Source organism: Triticum urartu, chromosome 6 (genome assembly GCF_003073215.2).
Source record: "Triticum urartu cultivar G1812 chromosome 6, Tu2.1, whole genome shotgun sequence".
In the NCBI taxonomy this organism is placed as follows: domain Eukaryota; kingdom Viridiplantae; phylum Streptophyta; class Magnoliopsida; order Poales; family Poaceae; genus Triticum; species Triticum urartu.
Window position 1 is genome coordinate 404,184,892 of NC_053027.1, and position 7,836 is coordinate 404,192,727.

Sequence of the window (7,836 nt, forward strand, 5' to 3'; positions counted from 1 at the left end):
ATGCCGCCATTTTCGGATCCTTGGCGTCAAAGTCTCCATTTATTTGGGATATTGCGAGATTCGAATCCCCGCGCACCTCCAGGCATTGGATGCCCATGGATACTGCCATCCGAAGACCATGTAAAAGGGCCTCATATTCGGCTGCATTGTTGGAGTCTGTATACATTATCTGGAGTACGTATTGAACTGTATCTCCAGTTGGGGACGTCAGAACGACGCCAGCCCCCAGACCAGCCAGCATTTTGGAGTCGTCGAAGTGCATGATCTAGTTGGAGTATGTGTCGTACTCTTTAGGGAGTTCGGCTTTCGTCCATTCGGTGACAAAGTTGGCCAATACTTGCGACTTAATGGCTCGCCGTGGTTTATACGTTATGTCGAACGGGAGGAGCTCAATGGCCCATTTGGCAATCCGGCCGGTAGCGTCACGGTTGTTTATAATATCATTAAGTGGCACTTCCGAGGCTACTGTAATTGAACACTCTTGAAAGTAGTGTCGCAGCTTCCGGGATGCCATGAATACTGCATAGGCTATCTTTTGATAATGCGGGTACCGTGACTTGCATGGAGTGAGGACAGTGGATACATAATAGACCGGATTTTGAAGGGGGAATTTATGTCCGTCCTCTTCTCGTTCTACGACGAGCACTGCGCTTACAACTTGATGCGTTGCCGCAATGTACAACAGCATTGGTTCGCCGATGTTTGGCACGGATCGGGTACAGATCGGGTCACTGGAAGGGGTTCCGGGCACCCCCGGCAAAAGATATGGGCCTTATGGGCCAAGAGGGGAAACACACCAGCCACAGGGGGCTGGTGCGCCCCCCACATGGGTCGGGTAAGGTGAAGGAAAGGGAAAGGAGGAAAGGAAAGAAAGGGAATAGGATTCCCCCTTCCTTCCCCTTCCCCCTCCGACAAACATGGTAAGGGGCACGGCCAAGGGCAGGATCCCAAGTAGGATTCGGTCCTACTTGGGGATCCCCTTGGCTTGTCCCCTCTCCCTCCCACCTATATTTATGAAAAGGGGGCGCCTAGCAGACACCAGATCAATTGTTAGTCGTGTGCGGTGCCCCACCTTCCACCATTTACACCCCTGGTCATATTTTCGTAGTGCCTAGGCGAGGCCCTGCGAGCATCACATCACCATCACCACGTTGTCGTGCCGACGGAACTCATCTACTACCTCGACAACTTGCTGGATCAAGAAGGCGAGGGACGTCACCGAGCTGAACGTGTGCAGAACGCGGAGGTGTCGTGCGTTCGGTACTTAATTGGTTGACGTGAGAAGAAGTTCGACTACATCAACCGCGTTGTGAAACGCTTCCGCTTACGGTCTACGAGGGTACGTAGACACACTCCCCCCCTCGTTTCTATGCATCTCCATGTATAGATCATTGTGTGTGCATAGAAATTTTTCTGTTTTCCATGCTACGTTTCCCAACAATATGTACCTATAAGCAGTATTACTGTGCTGTGCTAACTAAATTTGCATGTGCTACATCTAAAATATTCAACTAAACATCTTTTTTGTGTGCCCGGACCGCTCATGGAGCGACAGGGGGTGGTCAGTAACTTCCATGCTAAGCGTGTTATTCTCATGACGAGTGTTAATTCACTCGTCCTTTCACAAGAGGGACCGGTAATAGGGCTTCCCAGTCTTGAAATAACAAAATTGCAAATAATTAAATAAAACTCCCTAGGATTGTTCTTGGTATGGATGGCACCCATGGATTCAGCTAGCCGTAGAGTGTTTTTGTTGGTGGAGGGGGAGTAAACCTTTACTTTTACCGCTTAGGAACCGCCTCTAATTTGTTTAGCATGGAAGATACTGAAAACTTTTGGTCGTAACATTGACAGGAAGGGTGCACCTCCCAAAATTATAGTTATCTCTAATTTAAGCTTTGAGCTCTAGCACTTCTACAAATCCCTGCTTCCCTCTGTGAAGGGACTATCTATTTATTTTTATGTTGAGTCATTGTCTTCTCAAATATGCACCAGACCTGAGAGCACTATTGTCATTCTTATGCACTGGTATAGTTAATGTTGGGTCTTAGCATGACTGGATCTCTTCTATCATGAATTACAATGTCTAGTCGCTGCTTGAACTTTGGAGGTGCTCTGCATTTATGTTTTGCGGACTCAGAAAGGGCTAGCGAGATACCACTACTGTCATATTATATCATGATTGTTTTGACAAAGTGCTGGCATTTGAGATATCTTATTATTGCTCGCAAGTTGATTATGCCATTGATATGAGTTAATACATTTTTAAGGGTTATTGTTAATATGGTTAGACATGATCTTAGCTGAAAACCTGGGTACTACTTATATATATATATATGTAAACAAGAACAAAAGAGTTCGTAAAAGTTTCCCTTTATCACTTTCAGTTTGTCAGCTGAATTACTTGAGTCCGCTAGTTTGGGGGAGTTGCACTACTGGAATCAGCTAGTTTGCCATCTGCCAGTTCTTTGCCGTCCGCTAGCGGACGGCAAAGAAGCTCTTTGCCATCAGCTTCCAAAAAGCAGACGGCAAAGAGGGAGGGGCTCCACTGACGAACTGCAAAAAAAAACCTAACGGGCCCCCTCTTTGCCGTCCGCTAGCGGACGGCAAAGAGTAAGAAGGCGGACGGCAAAGTGCCGCGGACGGCAAAGAGGGAGGCCCCACGTAACGTTAACGGGGCCGCGCCCCACACCCCTCTCTCTCTCTTTCTCTCCCACCTCTCGCCACCCCGTCGCACCACGCCCCGCCGCCGGCCCAGCGCCCCCCGCCGCCGCCCCGGCGCCCCCCGCCCCGCTCGCCCCCGCGCCCCCGCCGCCCTGCCGTCTGGGCGCCGGCACCTCCGCGCCCCGCCGCCCCGGCCGGGCCCGGCGCCGCCGCCCCAGGCCGCCCCGCCCCCTCCTCCACCCTGCAGGTGAGCTTCTTCCTTTTTTTTTCCTTTTTTCTGTTTTTTTAGTTTTAGGTTTATGTTTATTTAGATTTAGTTTTAGTTTTAGGATTAGTTTTTTAGGTTTATAGGTTTAGTTTTAGGTTTAGATTTAGTTTTTTTCTTTTTCTGTTTTTTTAGTTTTAGTTTTAGGTTTAGTTTAGTTTTAGGAAAGAAGAAAAAGAGAAAAAGAGGAGATCAGGAGAAGAAGAAGAAGAAGAAGGAGGAGGAAGAAGAAAAAAGAAGAAGAGGAAGAAGAAGAAGAAAAAAGAGGAGAGGAGGAGAAGAAGAAGAGGAAAAAGGAAAGGAGGAAGAAGAAGAAGAAAAGAGGAGAGGAGGAGAAGAAGAAGAGGAAAAAGGAAAGGAGGAAGAAGAAGAAGAAAAAAGAGGAGAGGAGGAGAGAAGAAGAGGAAAAAGGAAAGGAGGAGAGAAGAAGAAGAAGAAGAAGAAGAAGAAGAAGGAAAAAAAGGAAGAAAAGGAAAAAGAGGAAGAAGAAGAAAAGGAAAAAAACCCGACCCGACACGGTACCCTGACCCCGACCCGGCACCCTGACACGACACCCCGACCCCGAGACCCCGACCCCGACACCCCGACTCCGACCCCGACCCCGACACCCCGACCCCGACACCCCGACCCCCCAGCCCGACCCCGACCCGACACCCCGACCCCGACCCCGACCCGACCCCACCCCGACCCACACACCCGACCCCGACCCGGCACACGCCCGACCCCACCCCGACCCCGACCCCCCCGACCCCGACACCCCGACCCCGACCCGGACCCCGACACCCCGACCCCGACCCGACACCCCGACACCCCGACCCGACACCCGACCCCGCCGACCCCACCCCGACCCCCGACCCCGACACCCCGACCCCCCGAGCCTGACCCGACACCCCGACCCCGAGCCTGACCCGACACCACACCCAGACCCCGAAACAACACCCCGACACCGACACGGCACTACCCCGTCATCGACACGACACCCCGACCCCCCGACCCCGAAACAGCACCCCGACCCCGACACGGCACCCCGACACCGACAGGACACCCCGACCACCGACACCTTCCGAAAAGGTGTTCTTTGGCCTTCCAGAGGCCGACGGGGTCATATATTTTTCGATTTTGTTATGAAAAACATCATATATAATTGTGTTGATCGTGTAGTTTTAAATGTGCAGTTGTTTCATCGCTGCGAGGTTTGGTGTTCGACGACCTCGCCGTGCGTTTCACGAGCTCTGCCCTTTCGTTCGTGGGTGAGCACAAATGACAAGTCCTCCTCCCCCATTAATTATTTGATCTATTCCCATGAAACTTGATAGCTAGCTATATATGTGTCTTGAATCATCAGTATGCGTAACCAATATGTGTCTCCCGTTCGAAAGCGTCATAGTTATAAATATGCATGCATTTGCATATTTATAACCTTGATTCTTCCGAATTGTCCAACGCTATCCATGGACAGCCCGAGTATGTGTAGATTGGGTTCGTTTTTCCATATGCTTTGCTCCGGATCCGACGCATATATTTCGTCAGTGCCTCCCCTGTTGTTCTCCGGGTACACATCCTCTCTGTTTATTGCAGAGACGTGTATCAGGAGAACAGCGGGGAGGTGCTGCCGAAATTTTGCGTCGGATCCGGAGCATAGCATGGGAAAATAAACCCAATCTACACATACACGGGTGGGATTAGGACCTATCATTACCTATTAGAGTGTAGGTTGCATGGACGTAATAAAATTGACAAAGTAGATCAACTGATGAATATATACATGGTGAATTACATATATAATTGTTGTGTGTCCAGTAGCTCTGAAAGTCAAGATGAGTGACCGTGCTTGGATGTATACCGGTCACACTGGTCAGAACAAATGGAGCGCTGAATGGTTCACAAAAACTAAGGGGTTTGTGCAAGCCGCATTTGCAAATGGCCAAAAGAAAACCTGGTGCCCCTGTTTCCGGTGCGGCAATTGGGAAAAGAAGACAGAGGCTGAAATGGGCAAACACCTGCAGAAGAGTGGTTTTACGCCCGATTATACGGTGTGGACATTTCATGGTGAGTCTTCCCAACGTGACCGAGCTGAGGTGGATCGTCGTCGCACCGACGAGCATGGTACCGGGATGGAAAACATGGTGCAAGGCTATGATGATGCTCGGGATTCGGACGAGGAGATGGAGGAATCTGCAAAGGCCTTCAATGAAATGTTGGAGTCTTCGAAACGTCCGCTCCACGAGCACACTGAGCTTTGTCAGTTGGATGCCATCTCACAAGTAATGGCTCTGAAGGCTCAGTTCAACTTGGGCAGAGAATGCTATGACGCAATTATGACAGTATTTGGACACTTTCTACCCAAAGGCCATGTAATGCCTGCAAACCTGTACCACTCGGACAAAATCCTCCGTGCACTGAAGATGCCCTATGAGAAGATACATGCCTGTGAGAAAGGATGTGCCTTATTTAGGCTTGACTATGCGGACATGAACTATTGTCCCATTTGCAAGTCTTCCAGGTATATTGTGGTAGACAACGGTATGGGTGAGAAGACACAGACCAAAATCCCCGTTAGTGTTCTTCGGTATATGCCAATCGTACCAAGACTTCAACGTCTTTTCATGGTCGAAGAGACGGCCAGACAGATGACATGGCACAAAACAGGCAAAAGAACCGAACTAGATGCAGATGGGAATCTGATGATGGTACACACATCGGATGGTGTTGCGTGGAAAAAGTTTGATGAATTACATGCTGACAAAGCGGCAGATCCGAGGCATCCTCGAGTCGGCATCAGCACGGATGGGTTCAGTGTGTTTGGTATGACGGCAGCCCAATACAGTTGTTGGCCCGTATTTGTCTTTCCACTCAATCTCCCCCCGGACAGATTATGCAAAGAAAGAACATTTTCCTGACGTTGATAATTCCAGGACCCAACTATCCGGGCAAAAATATGAATGTGTACATGCAGCCGCTTAAGGACGAATTGCAAGAAGCTTGGGATAATGGGTTCAAGACATACGACGCCTTTAGCAAACGGAACTTCATAATGCGTGTCTAGTACATGTACTCGACGCATGACTTGCCGGCGTATGCGCTATTCGTTGGCTGGTGTGTGCATGGAAGGTTCCCGTGCCCCACATGCAAGGGAGCTCTTGAGTTTCGTTGGCTTCAGGCCGGTCGCAAGTTTTCTTGCTTCGACATGCATAGACAGTTCCTGGATCCTCGCCATAAGTTCAGGAAAGACAAGAAGAACTTCATCAGGGGTAGAGTTGTCAAAAACTCTGCACCACCTGCATTGACAGGCCAACAGACCCTGGATCAGTTAAACGCTCTCGAGCCAGATCCACAACGTCCAGGGTACTTCAAGGGGTATAATACTAAGCATGCGTGGACTCACAAAACATGCTTATGGGATCTGCCTTACTTCAAAGACCTCCTTTGCCCACACAACATCGACGTGATGCACACTGAGAAGAATATCGCCGAGGCACTTTTTGGTACATTGTTCGGCATAGATGGGAAGTCAAAGGATACTACTAAGGCTAGAGTCAATCTGGAGGCGCTATGTGATAGGCCGTTACAAAACATGAAAGAACCGAAAGGAAAGCAGAACTGGACGAAGCCAAAGGCATGGTTCAATCTTGGAAGGCCAGCTATGAGGTAAATTCTCTTGTGGGTGCAACAGGAGTTGATGTTCCCCGATGGGTATGCAGCGAATCTAAAGAGGGGAGCAAATCTTGATAAACTGAAGATATTTGGTCTCAAGAGTCATGATTGGCACATATGGATTGAGCGGGTAATGCCGGTGATGTTGCGTGGCTTCATCCCTAAGGATGAATGGCTAGTACTGGCAGAACTCAGCTATTTCTTCCGTGTTCTTTGTGCGAAAGAACTATCGCCTGGCGTGCTAGAAGAAATGGAAGAGTTGGCGCCGGAGTTGATCTGCAAGTTAGAGAAGATCTTTCCATCGGGATTCTTTAATCCAATGCAGCATTTGATTTTGCATCTCCCGACCGAGGCAAGATTGGGGGGGCCCGTGCAAAATCGTTGGTGCTACCCAACTGAGAGGATGCAGAAGACGCTTCGAGAAAAATGTAAAAATAAACGTAGAATTGAAGCATCAATGGCTGAGGCATTCATCACAGAGGAGGCGGCAAACTTCGTAACAGCGCACTACGAAGCCAAAAATCGTCATTTGCATAATCCGAAGCCTCGGTACAATGCTGACGAGCCTAAAAAGTTTGGATCCAACCTCAGCCTATTCAAAGGGAATCTCGCACCAGCTAGTGTTTCACATCCAGTATCTTTGGATAACGAAGAGGATTATGAACCTCACATTAACCCAGACACATATGAAGGAGAATTCTTCCAAGAGACACGTCTTTCCAAAAAGCGTTTCAAGAACCGCTATACTTCACCCCAAAACATTGAAGTAGACAGCGACAATGAATCCGACATCACCCCAGAGGAGGAACAAGAAGAGCCGGAACAAGAAGAGCCGGAACAAGAAGAGGTTACTGCTGCGGATGACCTGTCAATGCTTGACCGATTACGTCAAGGTGGCCTTGCACATGTTGATGCCAATGAACCCTATGAGCCCGTCATTGATTATAGTGATGATGATGATTATGCATTTATTGATGATACTGATCGAGATTATTAGTAGTGTCAGGTATTACATTTTTTTATGTTGTACTTGATGATGATACACTTAAGTGATACACATATTATTATTCATGTCGGTCTTTTTTTATGTTGTACTAATTTCGTTTACTGTTTGTCATGGCAGGTGTTGAAAGATGGTGGGCGCTGGCCGGGAGCGTGGTCTGAGGTCTTCCATTCCAGACGCACCTCTCCGCCGAGCGTTGCTAGACAGTATGGCCACACCGCCGGGCCCTTCTTCGTCGACCGCGGTGCCC